Source organism: Chiloscyllium punctatum, chromosome 8, assembly GCF_047496795.1.
Source record: "Chiloscyllium punctatum isolate Juve2018m chromosome 8, sChiPun1.3, whole genome shotgun sequence".
Lineage (NCBI taxonomy): Eukaryota > Metazoa > Chordata > Chondrichthyes > Orectolobiformes > Hemiscylliidae > Chiloscyllium > Chiloscyllium punctatum.
The window spans coordinates 44,833,975-44,857,710 of NC_092746.1; positions in this window are offsets into that span (position 1 = coordinate 44,833,975).

A 23,736-nucleotide genomic window follows, 5' to 3' on the forward strand; every position below is an offset into this window, starting at 1 on the left:
TTATTGCCTTATGTTGAGAGTGTGGTGCTGGAAAAGCACAACAGGTCAGGCATCATCTGAGAAGCAGGAGAATCGACATGTCGGGCAAAAGCCCTTCATCGGGAATGTTCTTGATGAAGGACTTTTGCCTGAAATGTCGATTCTCCTGCTCCTCGGATGCTGCCTGACGTGCAGTGATTTTCCAGCACCCACAGTCTCGACTCTAATCTCCAGCATCTGCAGTCTTCACTTTTGTCTCTATTGCCTTGTGTTTCAACAATTGTTAGATGCTCCAATTAAAACATATAATATGCTTAAAGAATTTGATGAGGTAGATAATACGAAGATGTTTCTAGTGTTTCATTGGATGCAGATTTTAAAGGATATGATGGACAATTGATTTTGCTGTTCACTGCCAGATGCAGTTGGACAACAGAATACACTACGGGATCCTGCTGTCACCTGATGTAACAGCACTACAGAGTCATTTAAGAGACCAAAATAATTTCCATGGGCCAAACTTCCTTTAACATGCAACTACTCTATCCCTAAAGGAGCATCTTATCTTGTTTCTCTTCTTTCTCTCCTCATACCCTTGCCCAGGAGAACCACAGTCTGTTTCCTGAATCCTGTTCCCACTAAATTGCTCACAGGCCAATGTCTCCTCTGCCCTTACTTTAAACAGTATTGTTAGGGTTTCTATCACTTCCAGTGTATTTCCTCTCTCCTTTAATTCTATTGCCATTAACCTTATTCTCAAAACCAATCTTTGATTCCCACCTTCTAAGCAAACTGTTGTTCTTTCTACATCATTGCTTTCCTCTCCAAAGTCCTCGGACCTCTCAAATCAGTATTTATTTTTCCTGGAACTCCTTGTTAGAACCCTCCAACCTGCTTAGTGCCTACACTACAGTATAGAAACAATTCTAAGAAGTCACAATGATAGTCTATAGGCTGTGGTAAAAGTAAATAATTTTTCCTCATCCTTCTTGATTTGTCAACAATGTGGACATTGTTGACTAAGGCCTCCTTTTCCAATGCCTCTTCATTGTGGTTGGAAGTAATCTCGCCTGTTTCCATTCTTATCTAATTGTAAGCATGTGTCATTTGCAATGGCTTCTCCTTCTGTTCCCACATCATATTCTCTGGTGTTCCTCAAGGACTGATCCAAGGCTCACTCCTATTTCTCATCTACATGCTGTCCCATGGCAACATCATCCAAAAGAACAGTTTTTAAAATATGTTTACTAATGACACCCTACCTTCCCTTACTCACATCTCTGTCACCTCCTCCACTATTGCTTATCCATTTGATTGTTTATGTGCTATCCATTAATGTATGAGCAGTAATTTCCTTTAATATTGGGAAGACTCAAATCATTTCTTACAGTTCCACTCCAAATTTCATTCTCAAAGTACTACCTTTATCCATTTCCTGGTATTTATCTGAGATCAAATCTGGCTTTATTTTGTATTTGTTCATAGGATATGGCCATTGCCCTTAGCTTTTTCGTTAGAGTTCAGTGAGAAACATCCAGGTGGTAACCTGTAACTACATGTCTCAGGGAGAGACAGAGAGGATTATATTGGTTGAAGGTGCAAAAAATCATCAATAAGAAACGCCTGTGATCTCAGCAGTTGAATAAGAAATTAAAAAGTGAAGGTAGTTGGGTACTTCACTGGGGTTGGGTGCCTGCAAAGGATATTCTATGAAGAAGGGTTACATCTTTCTTTTGGCTGTTTAAGATAAGATCTTTCAAAATTGCCCCCAAAATACAAAATGTTTGTTTACCTTCTTTTCCCTTGTTTTACACCTATATCCTGTTGTTAAAAGGACATTGATAGCTTTGTGAGTACATTCAATGACTGACCACCAAAGTAACTAAATTGCAAAATCTGACATGTCCAGTATCTGACCTGTACCAATCTAAGTGGACTGCTTTATCCTGGACTGTGACAGGTTTCTTGAGAATATTTGGAGTTACATCCATCAGGCAAGTGACATTTTTCCATCCCAATCATGAATTGAGCCTTCTGGATACTGGACAGGCACTGGGGATACTGGACATGAGTTATTTGCTACATAATTCCTAACCTGTGACCTACAGTATAGTCACAGGATTGATATGGCGGGTCCAGTTCAATGGAAACCTACAGATGTTTGTAGCAGGGGTTGCAGTGATGGTCATGCCATTGAGCATCACGTAGCAATGGTTTGATTTGATATAACTGGAGATAGCCATTACCAGGTGCTTGTCAGCCCATTTGGCTCCAAGCTGACAATCCAATGATATAACTGACCCATCAAGAAGTTCATAGTTTTCAGTTTCTGTAATATTATCTACCATCACACCTGTCTCAGCTCATCTGTGGCTGAAACACTCAAGCTTAGCTTCATTTCCTCTCTCCAATGTATACTTGGCTGGTCTTCTACATCCTACCCTCTGTAAACTTGTGGTAATACATAACTACTGTTGGTATCCTGACTCACAGAAATTCTCATTCATTTATAACCTTTGTACTTCCTGATTGATGTTGGCTCCTAGCGATGGGATAGTTTGACTTTAAATTTTAATCCCTTCATGGCCTCATCCCCCTACTCCAAACTCTAAACTCCAAATCCTCTGTGCTCATATTCTGCTTCCTGAGCATCTCTGATTTGCATGCTCTGTGGACTGATGGTCATGTCTTTGCTTTGGAATTCTCTGCCTTGAACTTTTTGAGTCTCTACCTTCCTTTTTTCCTTCAAAATGCTCCTTAACATCTTTGACCAAACTTTTGGTCGGCTTCTGTAGTTTCTTCTTATGAGACTCAATGTCTAATTTTGCTTCATAATGCTCCTCAGCATGCTTTATTCCTTAAGCACCATCTGCTTCATCTGTGGAAGAGTGTGTGGGTCCAGAATTGGATATTTCACCCACTCCACCCTCCCCCAAGAGTGGAAGCAAGTCATCTTCAACCCTGAGGGACTGCCAAACAAGCACAACATTTGCATCACACAAGAACCAGGCAATAAAAGTCAAATTGCCATAGTCCTATCAGACCACAGCACTGCTCTCAGGGAGTGATGACTGTTGGTTGTTGAACCTGAGCCCATACAGTTGATATTACTCTTTAAGCTTGCCATCCAGCCAACTGAGCTAATCAATCCCTTAATCCAATGTCCACATCCAACCATCACCCTTTGACATTCAATGGCAATGCCATCACCATCCTGTGGCTATCATAGATCAGAACCTGAACTAGATTAGCTATATCAATACTGTGGCTTCAAGAGAAAGTCAGAGGCTAGACATCTTGCAGCGATTAACTGACCTCCTGACTCCCCAAAGCTCAACAGGGCATGTCAGGAGTGTGATGCAATGCTCCCCATTTGCTTAGATGAGTTCAACTCAAACAACATTTAAGAGGCTTGATATCATCCAGAACACAGTGACCTGTTTAATTGGTAGCACATCCACAGACACTCACTCTTTCCACCAATAACACTCAGCCCCAGACTGTACACAACCTCATCACCTCAGGGGATTTCCCACCCACAGCTTCCAACCTCATAGTTCAGGAACCCCTCACTGCCCAGTTCTACCTCCTACCCAAGATCCACAAGCCTGACTACCCCGGCTGATTTATCAGCCTGCTCCTGCCCCATAGAATTCATCTCCACATAGCTCGATACTGTCCTATACCTCCTGGTCCAGGAGCTCGCCACACACGTTCGGGGCACAACCCACACCCTCCACCTCCTCCAAGACTTCTGTTTCTTTGGCCTCCAATGCCTCATCTTCACCATGGACATCCAGTCCCTATATGCCATGACCAGGGCCTCCAAGCCCTCCATTTCTTCCTCTTCCGATGTCCCCACCAGCACCCTTACACTGACACTCTTATTCATTTGGCTAAACTGGTCCTCACCCTCAACAATTTCTCCTTCGAATCCTCCTACTTCCTCCAGATGAAAGGGGTAGCCATGGGCATCCACATGGGCGCCAGCTATACCTGTCTCTTTGTTGGCTATGTGGCACCACCTCCCCACCTGTTCCTCCACTACATTGATGACTGTATTGGCGCCATCTCATGCTCCCACGAGGAGGTTGAACAATTCATCAACTTCACCAACACATTCCACCCTGAACTTAAATTCACCATTTCTGACACCCCTCTCCCCTTTCCTGGACCTCTCCATCTCCATCAATGGTGACAGACTAAACATTGACATTTTCTACATACCCACTGACTCCCACAGGTACCCGGATTACACCTCCTCCCACCCTGCCTCCTGCAAAAATGCTATCCCTTATTCCCAATTCCTCCGACTCCGCTATATCTGCTCCCAGGAGGGCCAGTTCAACCACTTAGCACACCAGATGTCCTCCTTCTTTAAAGACCACAATGTCCCCTCCCACATGGTAGATGACGCCCTTCAGCACATCTCATCCACTTCCTGCAACTCCGCCCTCCAACCTCACCCCTCCAACTGCAACAAGGACAAAAGCCCCCTGGTCCTCACCTTCCACCTCAGCAACCTCTGTATACATCGCATCATCCTCTGCCATTTCCGCCACCTACAAAGAGATATATTTCTCTCCCCACTCCATCCGCTTTCCATAAAGACCATTCCCTCCGCAACTACCTTGTCAGGTCAATGCCCTCCAACAACCCACCCACCCATCCCGGCATCTTGCCTCCCACTGCAGGAGTTGCAAAACCTGTTCCCACACCTCCCTCCCAACCTCCGTCCAAGGCCCCAAAACAGCCTTCCACATCCATCAAAGTTTCACCTGGACTTCCATTCATGTAACTTATTGTATCAGCTGCTCTCACTGCAGTCTCCTCTGTATTGGGGAGACAGGACACCTACTCGCAGAGTGCTTCAGAGGACATCTCCAGGGCACCTGCACCAACCAACATAACCACCCAGTGGCCGAACACTTCAACTCCTCCTCCCACTCTGCTGAGGACATGCAGGTCCTGGGCCTCCTCCATCACCACTCCCTAACCACTTGACGCCTGGAGGAAGAACACTTCATCTTCCGCCTCGGGACCCTCCAACCCCAGGGCATCAATGTGGATTTCACCAGTTTCCTCATTTCCCCTCCCCCCACCTCACCCCAGTTCCAACCTTCCAGCTCAGCACCGTCCTCATGACCTGTCCCACCTGTCCATCTTCCTTCCCACCTATCCACTCCACCATCCTCTCCAACCTATCATCTTTACCCCCACCTCCATCCACCTATTGCACTCTCAGCTACCTTCCCCATTTATCTCTTAACCCCCGAGGCTCCCAGCCCCATTCCTGATGAAGGGCTTTTGCCTGAAACGTCAATTTTCCTGTTCCTTGGATGCTGCCTGACCTGCTGTGCTTTTCCAGCAACACACTTTTGACTCTAATCTCTAGCATCTGCAGTACTCACTTTCGCGTAGCAGTGTGTACCATCTACAAGATGCATGAACTGACATTCACAAAGACATCTTAAACAGCATCGTCCAAACCCAAAACATTACCTTCTGGAGGGATAAAGGAATAGAACGCCACTTGCAAGTACCCCTGACTTGGAAATATGTTGCCATTTCTTCACAGTGGCTGGATCAAAATTCTGGAACTCCCTCTCTAATGGTTTTGAGAGCCAATCTACACCAAATGGAATGCAGTAGTTCAAGAAGGCAACTCAGTACCACATTCTCTGAGGAAGTAAAGATGAAAAATGAATGCTGGACCAGCCATCTGATCCCACCACCCACCCCCCTCCCCCCACCAGATGAGTGAAAAATAAGGAGGAATTTCTTAACTTAAAGGGAATTCAACTTTCTCCCTCAGAGAGCTATGGATTCTTTGTGGTTGATTATATATAAGTAAGAGTTTGAATACCAATGGAATTACACATGCTAGAAATAGCATAGGAAAGTATAGCTGAGGTTAAAGATCAACCATGATCTTATTAAATGATGGGGTCAAATGACCCTATTTCTACTCCTATTTCTATTTATATGTTCTATGGTATTAGGTTTCCACAGTCACTGGTCAATCACTTCCCACTCCAAAACAAATCACCAAAACATAAAATGAACTAATGGTTTATCTAATTTTTGTGCACCAATTGATTGTTGAATTTATGTAGATAATAATAGTAACAATTCTTCAAAGTTAATTACTTGGTTTTGAAGCAATTTTCCATTTCCTGAAGACATGAAAGACATTATTGTAAATTTTAGTGTTTTTGCCTGTCTTTTAAGCCAAGTATTTTTTTATTAATCGATGCATTGTACTTTTCTAGTTTTTTTTTATTTTGTCATTTCAAATGGGGTATTTAGTGGACAGATTGCTGAGAAAGAGAAATTGATTTTTTGAAAGAAATTAATTGAAAATTGATTTTTAGAAAGAAAGCCTCAGATTTTCATCACACGTTGGATATTTAATTATTTTCTTCAGTTCCACAGCAGCATCTTTTGGCCTAGACCCAGCTGTCTATGCTCTCTCATAGAGAAGCTCCTTGGTGACAGTCTGAATGACAGGCTTCGCTTTGGTTCAGCTTGAGAGCATTTTGTAACAGGGCTGCAGGACCAGTTATGTCCAAATGTGGATTATGGAGCAGGGTCCAATCCTGAAGAATGGTGAGAACCTGACCCCAGACTATGGATGGAAGACGTCAGTCTGATAGTGTGCATGAGAGAGCACATATGCTCTTTTAAATTCAAAAGCCTTACTGCAAATGCACTTATATTTTTCCTGCATCAGACCTTGCCTCATTTCAAATGTTGGGTTTTTTTGAAGTCTGGTTCACCAATAAAACCTGCATGGAAGGTGACTGTGAGCCTCATTAGCAAATTTGAAATATTTGCTTCTGGGAGTGAGATGACTGCTTGTCCCTTGTCTTGCCTCTGTAAAACCTGAAAGTTGGCAGCTTCGAGCCAGTTTCCTGAAAAATTTGGATTCTTTTCCTACTTTAACCTAACACAGCTGTACCTAATTCATGGCACTCACCCATGTAAAGATTCCATATCTGATCCTACTTTCATCTGCAATGTCTAATAATGTCATATGTTTATTCAATCTAACTGCTGGGAGCTTCCCTCAGAGGCTTGTTCACAGCTTTGTGAATTTTGTGCATATTTCAATGGTATCTTTATACAGGGCCGAGGTAGAGACCATTTCCCAATTTTCTCTTGCCAGAGTTAGTATCAAATGCAGTCCATTCTGAGTTTTTACAGGAAACGTGCAAAAGAAAAGTTCCTTTACAGACTTCCTCGATCACAGTTCAGAAAAACGTCTCAATCTGAGCAATGTATCATTTCTATTTCTCATGAAAATGATCTGTTATGCACTGTAGTTTTTTTTACTGTGGGCTCCATTTTCAGAGTGCCTGTTGTGATTACTCTTCATACTGGACCTTTATGCTAACAGAGGGAAAAATTACTGTTCCACTCATGCTAACAGAGGCAAACGTTACTGTTCCATTCTTGTGTCAGATTTTAATTCTTGCCCAAGTTTTAAATACTCAGTGGGAGAAAATTTGCTGTGTGACAAACAAATATAGCTATGTGCTTGGATGCAAGCACCTTAATAATAACTTCCAATTTTATGGAAAACGTCAGGAAAAGATGAACTGGTACATTCAACCTTCCCCATCCAAACAGGATAGAGGCTGCACACACAATTATTTCTCCCCATCACTCTCCCACACTCAATTACAGAAGTTCTTGAGAGGGGCAAATGGGCCACATTGGGACTGCCACATTTATTGTCCATTATTAGCTGCCCTGAGAAGGTAGTGATAGCATTTCTTATTTAATGAGGAATTGCAAGTGTTTAAAAAGTTATATTTGTTCACAGGATATGGACATTGCTGACAACATTTATTGCTTATTCTTAATTATCTTTGAGAATGGTTTATTGAGTTGTCTTCTTGAATCACAGAACCGTTACAGTGCCAAAGGTGTCCAGTCTGCCCATCATATCTGCAAGTGCTCTCTGAGTGAGCATTATGATTTTAGCCAATTTTTTTCTCCATAACACTGAATCTTATTTCAATTTAAATATTCATCTAATGCTCTCTTGAATGCTTCAACTGTACCTGCCTTCACCCTACTTCCAGATAACTACAGAGGGTTGTGTGCATAGCCTAGACCATCAAAGAAGGCAACCTCCTAACCTCCATTTACACTTCTCGTTGCCACGGAAAGACTGCCAACATCACTAAAGACCCCCTCCCATCCCAGTAATGCTCTCTTCCAATCACTTCTATCAGGCAGAAGATACAGAAGCTTTTACACATGCACCAACAGATTCAAGAACAGGTTCTTCCCTGCCGTTATTAGACTGCTGAATGGACCTCTCTAACTTCAAATATGTTGATCTTTCTGATGTTGATCTTGCTTTGTATACCTCCTGTGCAGCCGTAACCTTTTAAGCCTCACTCTGTCTAACCACCCTAAGATCTGTATGTCCTTATTTGCTATGATCTGCCTGTACTGCTCACAAAACAAAGCTTTTCATTGTACTTAGGTACATGTGACTACAATAAATAATATCAAATACAGACTCTAACTATTCACATTTACATCATATTTACTCCTTTCAAAAATTACTGTAAATTTCTAACTACTTGTTCTTCATCCTTTTCTGTGGAGGAACAGTTTCTCTCTATGAACTTTATCAAACCTCCTTATGATCTTGAAAGCTTCTATCAAATTTCCTCTTAGCCTTCTCCCCTCAATGGAAAGCCGATTCTTCCAAAAAGCTCCAAACTGGAATGTTGTCATCACTGGAACCTTGTCCATAAATCTCTTCAGCGCATCCTTCCAAAAGTATGATATCCAGAACTGTTCACAATATTCCAGCTGAGATCTAATTCATGTCCTATCCAGGCTAATACTACTGTAGTTTGTGAGGTGGAGGTTCTCTCACAGCATTGCTGGTCAAGGAAGTTCCAAGATTGGTCCAGTATTGCTAAACGTACAGGGAGAATGCACACTGGAGGTAGAAGATAGTTATGCAGTCACAGAGCATTGATAGATGGTGTACTGAGCATTGCAATAGGCTCAAGGATGAAGTAAAAATACATTAATTTCTCATCTATGATGACCTTTGGCATATGGGGGTCCTGATACTGGGTAACATAATTTAAAATCAATGGGAGTTAGTTGGACTTTTTCTTGTTGGAAATATCAATTACTTTGTATTAGTATGGCATGATATAACCTGTCTTGTCAGTTTGTCTTGACCTTGTTCAAATCCTGCTGTAGGCTGACATGGGCTGCTTCAGTGTCAGAATGGTTATGAATGGATCTCAGTGTTATAGAATTATCAGACAACACTTCCTTTTCTGACAGTTTGTGATAGAGGAAAAGTCATTGAAGAAATAACTGAAGAAGGTTGGGCAGATGATGTTGCACTGTGATCTGTGTGGCATCTTGAACCGATGCCCTGAGGCTGTGAAGATTGGTCTCAGACAAAGATGACCAGCTGGTTGTCAGCAGTCATGATGCCGGTGGTGACGTGGAGATGCTGCGTTGAGTGATGGTGCTGAGGAATCAGACGAGAGGATCAGATTCTTGATGTTGGGGAATTGACCCCAATTCACTTGGGGATGGGATGGGTGGCAATCAGGCGTTCTGCCCACAGGCAGCAGGAAGGTAGTTTGTGCCACTAACGAACCACTTAAAGCCAGTAATCCATAAATGTAGTAGTATTTAGTGGTGGCTCAGTGATTTAATCGAATGTGCACAGCTTTCCGATGCCTCTTGAATGTCACCTGGAAAACCCAGTTTCACCGTGGTGTTGGAGGGTAGTTGGGTGGGCGTGGGGTGGAGGGTGTCTGATTGGTGGGGAGTGTTGGTGACAGGAATTTTGTTCCCAGTTGAGGGATCTATCATTGGAAGAGCACCCCTACCCTTTTTACACAGCCCATTCCTGCCCTCATTGACAAAAGCCCCTCCACACAAACCCCATCTACCCTCACTCACCTGTATTTCTGGATCCTGAATATGGCCCTCAAAGGAGGGGAGGTGTCAAGGCCTCTGATTGGCTGTCATTTTCACATTCCCCCACCCCAGGGTCTTAAAAGTAAGGGAGGACCAATATTGACCAGTTTTGAGCCCAATTGGCATTTAATTGCTTTGGAAGCCGCTTGGAAGTGACTTGGGGCTCCGGTCAATCAGCTACTGGCTGGGGAGGTGGTGACCTACATAACTGGAACAAAATCCAGCCCAATGTTGTGTCATTGTGTGTCAGTAAAAAGTCCAGCTGCTGGAAGTCTTCTCAAAAACTTGCATAGATCTCAGTTTTGTTCAGGCTCCTTGGTGCCACATTCAATCAAATGCTTCTCAGTGTAGAGTGCAGTGATTCTCACCTCTCTTCTGTGATGATTGACAAACCAAGGCTATAGCAAGATTTGGAGCTGTGTGATTGAAGTTGATCATTGGGAGGATAGGTTAGTGAGTGGATGCAAGTTGATGACAGTCTTCTTTACTCACTCCATCATTTTGTAAATGACCAGGAGAAGACTAAAATGGCAGAAAATGAATGAGTTAAATCTGCTTTGCTTTCTAGGGATAGGACATAATGGGGAGAGGGTGCAGTTGTGGTATTGTCACTGGATTAGTAATCTAGAACCCCAGGCTAACATTCTGGGACATAGATTTAAGTTCCACCATGGCAGACAGAGAAATTTGAAAGCAATTTAAAACAGCTGGAGCTGGAAGCTAGTCTAATGGTGACCATGTGACCATTAAGGGAAATAAATCTGCCGTCTTTACCTTGTCTGGCCTACATGTGACTCCAAATCCACAGCAATGTGGTTGTCTCTTAACTACCCTCTCAAGTGACCGAGTGAGACAAAGAGTTCAAGGGCTATTAGGGATGGGTAACAAATGCCAGCCTTCTAAAAATGACCACACCCTGTACAAAAATTAAATATTCATTTTACACCTTTTTGTTAGATGCCACTATTAGGAGCACAGACGGTTCTAATATGCAGATTGGGTCCATACTACAACCAGAATGGCTCTGCGATTCATAGCCTTTATCATGTGTGGTACATTCATCCTTTTCTTCTTATCATATAAAGTCAGTTGATTGGCTGGACATTAGTATCTATGACGGGAGGAAGCTGAGAAGAAAGGATAAACAAAATAGAAGGTCACTTAGACTTTCAGCTGATTACATCAACGACCAGCTCAGCCTTTTCTCTTGCACTCATGTGCGAGTTTGAGGATAGGACTATTCATGTTCCTCAGCTCAATGTCCATTTGTTCACTTAACAACAAGTTTTCATGCTTTATGTTTATGTTCCCTGATTGATCTCTGCCTATCTATCAAGTAGGCCATCTACCCAAATAGAACCTAGTTTGACACCATTTTAAAACGTCACTCATGTAACATTGTACCAGTGAACTGATTTAAAACAAATAAATTTGTTTCTTCTTGTAAAACACTGAGCAAAGGAATCCTACACAAATGCATTGTCATGCTTACATGATAGTATTGAATGTTATAATTTCATTCCAGTATTCCATACATTTACACTAAAGTCCGATTGATGTTCTGCCATTTCTCTGAACTATTTCCATTTCCGTATGGAAGGTAGGTAAAGCTTACTGTTTCAGTTGACTTTTTTATGTGGATTCGTGAAATTAAGGTATTTGTCTGTTTTTTTTTGAAGGAACAGAACATCTGGCGGGCACTGAAAATAGCATATTGTGCAGTCAGAGGTTAATTAAGGTCGAATGAGTTTATTTTCTGTTGTTGAATGCAGTTCTACTAAAAACAAAACATGGCTTTGTTTCACAAATGATGCAAAACTTGTTCTTCAGTGAAAACCTTAATTTAGTTTGAGCACATTGCTTATGAATTTACAGTTTGTTCTGGAATTTCCTGATATTTTTCATGGTTTATCACAATGTTCCTTTTATATTTCTTAATATGATATTTCAAAACATCTTGCTGGAATTCTGAAAAAGATCACAAAAGATTCTTAGAAATGCTTGAGACAGAATGACCATCATCCTCAAAGCAATCTCAAAACATTATCAGATTGTTTTAATTACAGTTGGAAATACAATGGTTTCCAGCTTTGGATCTTAACATGGCAAACCTATTGTGAGAGAATTCCTGAATTCAATAGAAACATTGGGCTGAATTTTCCCATACCAGGCAAAGTGATTTTTTAGGTGAGATTTGTAGCACCCAATCTACCATTGCAACTTCCTCAAGCAATCTTCGGCTCTCCTCTCATTAATTAGGCACCTGGGCCCTATGATGCCTTTTCTACCGAGTCATACGCCAGGAGATACGGAAGTGTGTGCCATTGTTGGGACCTTCACTCAACTTTAGGGAATGCAAGCCAGGAATGGCCCATACACTCTGGTATTCATCCATTATCACTTCAGACATGGCACAGGAAAGGGCCCTTCAGCCTACAATGACTGTGCCAACCATGATGCCATTCTAAACTAATCCTATCTGCTTGCACATGATCCGTATCCCTCTATTCTCTGCCTGTTCATGTGTCGATCTAAATGCCACTTAAACATTGCTCTTGTATCTGTTTCTACTACCTCCCTGGCTGAGTATTCTAGACACCTACCATGCTCTGCAGATTACCTTGCATGTCTCCTTTAAAGTTTTCCCCTCTCACCTTAACCCTATAGCCCCTGGAATTTGACGTTTCCACCTAGGAAAAAGACTCTGACTATCCACCATATCAATGACTGTTATAATTCTATATACTTCTATCAGGTCACCCCTCAGCCAAACTCAGATGCTGATTTATAACACAAAGGGTGCAGTGTTCAATGTTGATGGGAGTACTTGCTTTTGGTCTCCTTCCCTAAGAAAATGTCCTGGGGAAGGTGTATATGCTATAAAAAACATTTGCAAAGCTAGCTACATTCACAGCTGCCTCTGTTCTACTAAAGTCAGAGGTTTTTGTCCCAGGGTGGAAAGGTCAACTACAAGAGGGCATATGTTCAAGATGAGAGGGGAAAGTTTAGGGGAGATGCAGGGACATTTTTTTCACACAGAATGTACTGGGTGCCTGGAACTCACTGCCAGTAGTAGAGGTAGAAGCAGGGACATTAGCAATATTTAAGGCATAACTGGATAGGCACATGAACGGGAGGCAAACACAGGGATAAAAACTGTGCATGGGAAATAAGTAGTGGTCTAAATAAGGATTAGGAATTGGCACAGGCTTGGTGTGCCAAAGGACCTGTTCCTATGCTGTATTGTATTGTACTTTATAAGTCTGACTCAAAGCCCTTTATTTGCATTTTCAGCAGTCGATGAAAACAGTCCCATCGACCAACATGTTTCCAATGCACTCACACATTGGGCAATGCTTCAGTTCAGTCAATTGGCTTTCAAAGACACTTAACTACATAGAGTCATAGAGATGTACAGCACGGAAACATATCCTTTAGTCCAACCCGTCCATGTCGAGGAGATATCCCAACCCAATCTAGTCCCACCTGCCAGCATGGCCCATATCCCTCAAAACCTTTCTTATTCATATACCCATCCAGATGCCTTTTAAATGCTTCAATTGTACCAGCCTCCACGACTTCCTCCAACAGCTCATTCCATACACGCACCACCCTCTGCATGATAAAGTTGCCCCCTAGGTCTTTTTTATATCTTTCCCCTCTCACCCTGAACCTAAGTCCTCTAGTTCTGGACTCCTCCACCCCAGGGAAAAGACTTTGTCTATTTACCCTATCCATGCCCACGTGATTTTATAAACATCTAAAAGGTCACCCCTCAGCCTTATAGAGGTTTATAAAATCATGAGGGGCATGAATAGGCTAAATAGATAAATAAGATATTTACAAATGGTGGGAAAGCTGCCAGTTTAGTCCACAGAAAGGTGCTCAAACCCCACCCCTCCAACCGTAACAAGGACAGAACGCCCCTGGTGCTCACCTTCCACCCTACCAACCTTCGCATAAACCACATCATCCGCCAACATTTCCGCCAGCTCCAAAAAGACCCCACCACCAGGGATATATTTCCCTCCCCACCCCTTTCCGCTTTCTGCAAAGACCGTTCCCTCCGTGACTACCTGGTCAGGTCCACGCCCCCCTACAACCCACCCTCCCATCCTGGCACCTTCCCCTGCCACCGCAGGAATTGTAAAACCTGCACCCACACCTCCTCCCTCACCTCTTTTCCAAGGCCCTAAAGGAGCCTTCCACATCCATCAAAGTTTTACCTGCACATCCACTAATATCATTTATTGTATCTGTTACTCCCGATTTGGTCTCCTCTACACTGGGGAGACTGGACGCCTCCTAGCAGAGTGCTTTAGGGAACATCTCTGGGATACCCGCACCAATCAACCACACCGCTCCGTGGCCCAACATTTCAACTCCCCCTCCCACTCTGCCGAGGACATGGAGGTCCTGGGCCTCCTTCACCACCGCTCCCTCACCACCAGACGCCTGGAGGAAGAACGCCTCATCTTCCGCCTCGGAACACTTCACCCCCAGGGCATCAATGTGGACTTCAACAGTTTCCTTATTTCCCCTCCCCCCACCTCACCCTAGTTCCAAACTTCCAGCTCAGCACTGTCCCCATGACTTGTCCTACCTGCCTATCTTCTTTTCCACCTATCCACTCCACCCTCCTCCCTGACCTATCACCTTCATCCCCTCCCCCACTCACCTATTGTACTCTATGCTACTTTCTCCCTATCCCCACCCTCCTCTAGCTTATCTCTCCACACTTCAGGCTCTCTGCCTTTATTCCTGATGAAGGGCTTTTGCCTGAAACGTCAATTTTACTGCTCCTCGGATGCTGCCTGAACTGCTGTGCTCTTCCAGCACCACTAATCCAGAGAAAGAGAAGTAGCCTATTTAGCTAAAAGGTTTGCTGCACTATTCAATAAGATCATGGTTGATCTAATATTCCTCAACTCCACTTTCCTGCCTTTGCCTATAACCCATTATTCTCTTACTCATTAAAAATCTATCTCAGCCTTGAATATACATAACCACCCAGCCTCGACAGCTTTCTGTGATAAAGAAGTCTATAAATTCACTACCCCCGTGAGAAATAATTCCTCCACATCTTTGGCTTAAATATATGACCCCTTATTCTGAAATTATGCCCCACTGTCCTGGACTCCCCCTCAATGGGACAAAAGCTTTCCTCATCAACTCTTCCGAGTCCCAAATCTACATGTTTCAATAAGGTTGCCTTTCAGTCTTCTAAGTTGCAATGGGCACCTACTAAACCCTTCCTCATAAGACAGTCCCTCTACACCTGGAATCAGCTTAATGAGCCTTTTGTGGGTTGCCTCCAATATCACTGTATTTTTCCTTAGATAAGGTGCCAAAGACTATTCACAGTATTCCACAGATGGCCTGACTAGTGCCTTCCACAATTTATTAAAACCTCCCGACTGTTATATTCCATTCCATTTGAAATGAAGATTACGATTCCATTTGCTTTCCTGAATACCACCTGAACTTGGATACTAGCTTCTCATGATTCATGAATGAGAGATCTCCAGTCCCTATGGTCTGTAGCTTTCTGTAGTTTTTATCAATGTAAATAATATTCATCTGCTCTATTCTTCCTGCCAAAGTGCATAATCACATATTTTGCCGTATTATATTCCATCTTTGCCTACTCACTTACCCTGTCTATATCCCTCTGCAGACTCTTTGTGTTATCCTCACCACATGCCTTCCCAATACTTATTTGGTGTCATCCACAAGATTAGCTAAGGTACATTCACTTACATCATCCAAGTCATTAATATACATATGTAGTAAATAACTGAGGCCCTATACTGACCACAGTGACACTCTGCCAGTTATCATTGCCATCCAGAAAATGCCCCCTTTATCCCAACTCTCTGTCTCCAATAGTTAGCCAATCCTCTATCCATGCTAATATGCTACTTCCAACACCATGGGTTCTTGCTTTATTAAGTAACTCAATATGTCAAATGCATATTGCAAATCCAAGTATGTTATACTGACTGTTTTTCCTTTATCTATCCTGCTTGTTACATCCTCAAAGAATTCAAGTAACTTTGTCAGGCATAAATTCCCCTTCATGAAGCCATGCCAACTCTGTTTGGCCATCTTACATATTTCTAAATACTTTGCTATTTAATCTTTATTTTCAAATGACCAGCTAATTCTCTTTTGAATGCCTCAATTGAACCTGTCTCCATCACACTCTATGGTAATGCATTTCTGACCACATAACTCACGTTGTGAACATAAAGTTCAGCCCATTGTTTTGTATTTTACAGCACAAATTGGTGAATTCTGTAACAGTGAACAATTTGTCCTGGTAGTGTCATCATAATTTGTGGGAAAACAACTTAAGACAAAAACAAATCCTTGATTCATCTGAGCAAACCCATTAACATCTCAGCATACATAATTATTTCTTGGTGAATCCAAGACAGTGATGCAGATAAAATTATTTTAATGAAATTTAGTTAAAATGACACTATCACCACAAAACTCAATATGCACATGAATTAGGAGCCTTGAACAATTTCAATAAAATATCACAATGTTACTATTCAAAGTGATCTGTGAAATAATGCATAAAATGGTCGTAAAATGCTTTACAAAGGAACATTGAGAATCTGCAATTGTGCTGACTGTTCAGAAATATGCCTGCATTATTTAAATTATAGAAATCATACACTATTTCTTCAAAAGATTCCAAAGATGTAGGCAGAGCTAAAATAAGCATTTAATTTGCTGTCTGATTGTTTTTGCTGTGTGTGAAAAAGGATAATGATAGAGATTCCCTTGGTGTGTCTAAGGACTGAAAACACAAATAGAGTGTGTATCTAGTATTACGGGACACAGACTGTATAGAATTTACTTTAACAAGCTTAAAAGTCCACAACTATCAAGGAAGACACCCACTCCATAAGTTCAATCTGCAAGAAAGGCCACATGTCTGGTTTCATGTGGGTAAAAGACTTACGTGAGGGAATGATATCTGACTTTGTGGAATGCAACCTGTTTCTGCTGCTGGGCTACTATTGTAAGGGAGCAGTATATTTTCTAATTTGGTAGTTTATGTGTTGTGGGCCTTAATTGGAACCCAGGGCAGCATTAGCAAAAGTACTTCTTGACATTTGAGTCGGCCTCATGTGGAACGTTAGTTTAGGATTAGGGTTTGCAAGTTGTACATTGGACTCATCAACTATCTCAGAGTCCATTGAATCAGAATAATGGCAAGTCATGCTTGGTCCCAGAAAGCAGACGAAGAAGAAGAAGATTCTGAAATGTTAAAGATCACAGGTGGAAAATTTATTTTGAAATTTTAAAATCATCTGCTGGCACACAGAACCAGGTCATCCTTGTGAGAGAAGAACTAGCATCATTCTCAGCCTGGGAAGCTTCAGCCAATGTTCCCAGTTTCATCAGTGGGGACATCACTGCAGATAAACATTAGACCTGCCAAAGGATTAATTGCCCTGTCTACTACCCCACGACAGCAAAAAATGGAATGGTGATTCATGAGGAGGATCGATTCAGATTACAGGAGGATATGGAGAGCTGGTCAGATGGCTGATCAATCACAAATAGAATTAAACTCAATTAGATGTGAGGTGATACACTTAGACAAACAAGAGTGGAAAATGGAACACATTATGAATGGTAGGATCTGAGAAGTGCCGAGGATGAGAGAAACTCTGGTGTGCATGTTCACTTGTTTCTTCAGGTAGAGAGATAGGAAGATAAAGTAGTTAACAAGACATTTGGAATATTTGCCTTTATTAGCTCAGGCACTGAGTTTAAGAGCAGGGAGATTGTGCTGGAACTGTATAAAACGTTGGTTAGGCCACAACCAGAGTACTGTGTGCAGTTCTGGAATCCACTTTGAGGAGGGATATGGTTGCACTGGACAGGATGCAAAGGAGATTTACCAGGATGTTGCCTGGGCTGGCAAAGTTTAGTCATGAAGAGAGATTGGATAGACTGGGGTTACTTTCCTTGGAGCAGAGAAGACTGTGGGGGGACAAAATTGAGATGCATATCAGGGGCATAGTTAAGGTAGAAGGGAAGAAACATTTCCTCTCGGTGATGAGATCAATGAGCAGGTAGCAGGTATTTAAATTAAAGGGCAGGAGGTTTTGGTGGGGGATGTGAAGGTGTTTTCACCCAGAGCTTGGTCAGAATCTGGACCTCACTGCCTGTAAGCGTGGTAGAGGCAGAAGCCTTCATAATGTTTAAGGTGTATTTAGACATGCAGTTGTGATACCAAGGCATACGTGAGGCAAGTGCTGGAAAATGGGATGAGATTAGATAGGTGGTTGTTTCTGACCAGGGCAGGCTTGATGGCCTCAAGGGCCTTTATGTGTGTGCTGTAGACCTCTATGTCCCTCTGACACTTTTTCTCAAGGCTGTTTCTTGTGTCCTAGTTCTGATGAGTGCAAGATGAAATGCTTCAACTTCTTGACTATGTGAATTCTTCCTCATGGCTACTCTGTCAATTTGATTTTCCCATTCTACAAGATTAGATTTTCCCATGGTTAATTTACTGCCCTTTTTAATATCTCCTGAATTATTTGCTATCCTAATGAACAGGTACTGTTAGGAGTCCATAGAGTACTTCCACCAATGTCTTCTCCACATTATCATTTTTTATCTTAATCCATATGGATTTTACATTTTGTTAAGACCATCCTAAATGAGAATTACTAATGGATAATGGCTGTGACCACTCTAGGAGCGGGCAGACTCAGTTTACTGATGAAGGGATTATGCCCGAAATGTCGATTCTCCTGCTCCCTCAGATGCTGTCTGACCTACTGTGCTTTTCCATTGCCACACTTTTTGAATCTGATCTTCAGCATCTGCAGTCCTCACTTTCTCCTACTTTTTTGGTCCCAAATCATGGCCTTTCATGTCTGATAGGCAGAAAGCCCTTCATGGGGCAATCGCAGCTATCACACCCTTGCAGAATGCACATGGAGGTCATTTGCAATCATGTTCATGAAATGCAAATGTGTAGTGTACCTGTGTGTAGGGTGCAAATGCTGATCTAAAACAATCTTGATCATATCATTTGTGATTGCAGACTGAAGACAGACATTCCTGTGAGGCAGAAATAATCACAGGCAACCTTAAGCATGTTACCTGTCAGCTACAAAGCGGAAAGATAATGTGAGATTTCATTGCCTGCACAAGGACATCAAACTGATTTCCTGCCACCCCAAACTGTAAGCACTGGGTAACATGCTGTTTTGTATGGTTATGCATTTTTTGGGTAATGTGGGGCTGAGAGCACAAGGTCTCAGTATGCATGCAGTATTTATTATCACCTCTGTTTTATTTGTGACATGACTGTTGCTGCATTTATTGGAATAAGGTATCTGTCAAATTTACATACAGAAGCACTCCATGGTCTTCCCTGTCAGGGTGTTCCATGTCCCACTATATGGAAGACTACACTAAAATGCTATTTGTTAGTGATGTGAATACTGACAGTGCAAATGAATAAGAATCTGTTTTGTTTCTTATGTTCGTGACATTGGTTCAACACAAGAAGCTGCAGAAAAACTCTTCAGAAATAAAGTCATTCATCAAGAATGCTAATGTAGTTGCCTTGACCTACTCTACTACACCTTGCTAACTTGCTACTTTGTAATTATCTTTCCTCTTTTTCAAGAATATATCTCTTCTGCTGAGATTTCTGTGTGGTCATCCTTCACCACTGTGTAATAGTCTAAGGCTAACTGATAATAAAATATGGAATGATGGTAGCTTTCTAGCAAAGACCTCATACATCTTTAAGGTGAACATGTAGTAAGGCTCCCCATTTCAACAAGGTGCCAGCCACAGGCAGGGACCTAATGCAGGAAGGCTAAGTAATCAGGCTTCCAAGATCCAGGCCTACATGCTGAGGCAGCATCTGCGAGTAGGAGAGTCAATGTTTCAAGCATAAGCCCTTCATCAGGTGCTGCCTGACCTGCTCAGCTTTTCCAGTGCCACACTTTTTGACTCTAATCTCCAGCATCTGCAGACCTCACTTTCTCCTAGAAGGTAAATGAAGGTCCGTTCAGTTATCGGACTCTCCTGGTGCCTCAAATATATGCAAATATTAGTATTGTATGTGTAAGAGATTTGGTTGGGTTTTTTGGATAAGTCAAATTCCAATATGCAGCTGTACAGAACCAAACTGACAATGTGACAATGTATATATACAAAGAAATTTTTAATGAATAAAGTATATTTTTGAAATAAAACAAAGCTGCCTAATTCTTTCAGGCTGCCTTCAAAGCAGCTATGGGTAGGAGGAGACTGTCACATACCTCCAGATGGAATGTGCCTTTGCAAAGGAGATCTAGAGAAAGATGCAGTAGATTTTGTCAAGGTTCATCCTGAGCAGCTCCATGACACAGAACTCTGTGCACTATGGTCTGTTCCCCAGGGTGCATACTGAGACAAGCATTGACTGCGCCTGAACGACCACCAACTCAGTGAAAGATGCTCCTCGGTCTGCCTAAAACCTGTTGGTCTTCCAGAACAGGAAATGTCGCAGATTGGCACATTTTAAGGTCCAGGGCGACATGCTGAGGGGCGCACTAAAGCTTGGAGCAACTGTAGCCAATGTGCAGTGGGGAAAGACCATGTTCAAGGTCTTTCTGCTGAAGCTAAACAGGGGTCTCTTCAATTATTGGACCATCTTCGCGCCTCAAAATACATGTAAATATAGTCCTGTATGTGTAAGAGATGTCTTTGGTTTGTTTGGATAGAGTCAAACTCCAATGCTTTTGTTTCCTTGATATGCTATTGTACAGAACCAAACTACATTTGTGACTATGTATATACATAAAGATATATTTTAGGAATAAAGTATTTGGGGTAAGCATTTCTGGTGTCATGCGTTTATTTGGGAAACTTGAGTTGTTTGATCCCACCCATTGAAAACTGGGCCCAGTATGTGGAAAGAATGCAATATATTTTCCAGGCAAATAACATTGGGGTGGATGAAAAGCAACAAGTAATCCTTCTGACTGCTTGCAGACCTGCAGTATTCTCAGTGATAAGGAGCTTAACATTCCCAGAGTTACCAGACACTAAAACTTTCCAAGAGTTGACAGAGCTGGTTATGGAACATTATAACCCTAAACCTCCTCTAAGTCTGAGACACTATTGGTTATATTCAGCTGTTAGAGAACCGGGGGAATCTGTATTGAGATTTTTGACATGGTTGGGACAACTGGCAGAGGCATGTGATTTTGGGATAACCCCTACATGTGGGTTGGAACAAATAAATTGCTTAGCAATGTCCAAATCTGAACTGATTGAAATTAATGTTTGGTTAATGGTCACTCACTTCCCATGGTGGTCGATACTGGAGCAGTTGTATCTGTGGTTTCAGAATCTGTCTTTAACAAGATTTGCTCGGGTCTCTAACCCTTAAGTTTGAGCAAGACCAAGAACATACTCGGCTAGACCAAGAACATACTCTGGGGAACCGTTGCAGATTAAGGGAATGACTTTGGTTCTGGTCTCTTATGCGAAGCAGTTGGTGCTGATACCGTTGATGGTAGCAAAAGCCTCGGGCCCACGTCTATTGGGATGGAATTGGTTGAGAAAAATTCATCTAGATCAGCTCAACGTTTTTTTATTAGAAAATAGCTGCATCAGTGAAGTCCTAGTGACATACCCAGAAGGGTTTCAGACTATCAAAGAGGCCAAAGCCACTTTACATATTCACTGGGAAGCAATTCCGAGATTTTGCAAGGTCTGCCTGGTGCCGGTTGCCTTGCAGGCAAAAGTAGAAGTGGAAATCAGGAGGCTGGAGAGTGAAGGAATCATCAAACCAGTGCAGTTTGCAGAATGGGCAGCACCAGTAATACCAATTGTAACGCCTGACAGCTCAGTTCGCCTTTGTGGGGATTTTAAACAAATAGTAAACTGTTTGTCACAGCTGGATAAGTACCCAATCCCATTTGTATGTAAAGTTAGCAGGTGGCTGGATATGAGTCACACCCACCTGCAATTGCGATTCAATGAGGATACCTCCAGAAGTATACTACCACGAATAAGCAGAAGGCTTTGTATCAATATACAAGACAGCCATTTGGGGTATCATCAACCTGCGCCCTTTTCCAGCGGACCATGGAAAACATTTCACAAGGGCTACCCCAGGTTGTCATTTTTATGGATGACGTATTAATAACAGGAAAGACAAAGAAAGACCAATTGGAGAACTTAGACATCGTGCTTAAATGTTTCTCCAAAGCAGACATATACCTCAGAAGGGAAAGTGTGTGTTCCAGGCACCCCAGTGACCTACTTAGGAAACAGAATTGACAAAACTACACCCATTGGAAGAGAAAGTGAGGGCGATAAAGGAGCCTCGGCTCCCATATCTGTACCAGGGCTTAGGTCTTTTCTTGGGTTAGTGTATTATTAATGAAAATTCATACATCTTGGCACCCTTACACCTGCTATTGAAAAAGGGTCAGCCTTGGAAATGGTTGCATAGCCAAGAGGTAGACTTTAGGGAAGTGAAAAAGCAGCTATCGTCATCTGAGGCATTGGCCCGCGATGCATCCCCTTAAAGTATCGGGTTAGTGTTGGATCACTGGTGGCCAAACAGAATGAAACACCTGACAGTGTATGTTTCCAGGACTTTGGCTGAGGCCAAATGCAAATATGCCCAGACAGAGAAGGAAGGTTTACCGGTCATGTTTAATGTGAGGAAGTTCCACCAGTATCTTTACAGACAGGAACGTATCACAGTAACAGATCACAAACCCCTGCTGGGGCGACTGAAGGAAGACAAGAATTGGACCCTTAGTGCGTCCACGTACAAGTTAGATCACCATCTGGGAAGCCAAGCAACTAATGCAGATGCCTTGAGCAGCCTCCCACTGGCAGATATTCAATCATGGTACCTTCCCTGGAAGAGTTTGTTTTGGCTTAGACCTTCCGGGATGCTCTTCCAGTGACCGCTGACAATATATGACTGTAGACAAAAAAGAATCCTGTCCGAGCGATACTAAAACAGCTTTTGGTAATGAAGAAAAAAATGGTCATCGCAACCCAGACTGAGACTTTTCGGGACTTGGTGAGACCAGATCACCGTAGAAGGCGTCATATTAATTTGGGGAGCAAAGGTGATTGTCCTGAGTAAAGGTCGCTGTCAGATATTGGATGAACTCCAGCGGGGTCATCCAGGGGTTTCAAAGCTGGGAAGAAGCTCTATCTGGTTGCCAGAGTTAGATGCTGACATAGTTGCTTGGGTGACGCAGTGTCCAGAGTGCCAACAAGGACAATATTTACCATCAGAAACACCCCCACATTCAGGAGATTGGCTGGGAAAACCCTGGATCCAGTTACATGTTGACTATGCTGATCCTTTCAGGGATCGATGTTCCTTATCATTGTGGATGCCCATTCAAGGTGGTTAGATAGGCATAAAGTTTGTTTGGCAAACTCAGGGACAATGATTGAGAAGCTGCAAGCATCACTCGCGATACGTGGACCCATAGAGTCATAGAGATGTACAGCACAGAAACAGACCCCATGTGCAACCTGTCCATGCTGACCAGATATCCCAACCTAATCCAGTTCCACTTACCTGCACCCGGTCCATATCCCTCCAAATTCTTCCTATTCATATACCCATCCAGATGCCTTTTATATGCTGCAATTGTACCAGCCTCCACCACATCCTCTTGCAGCTCATTCCATACACGTACCACCCTCTGTGTGAAAATGTTATCCCTTAAGTCTCTTTTATATCTTTCCCTTCTCAACCTA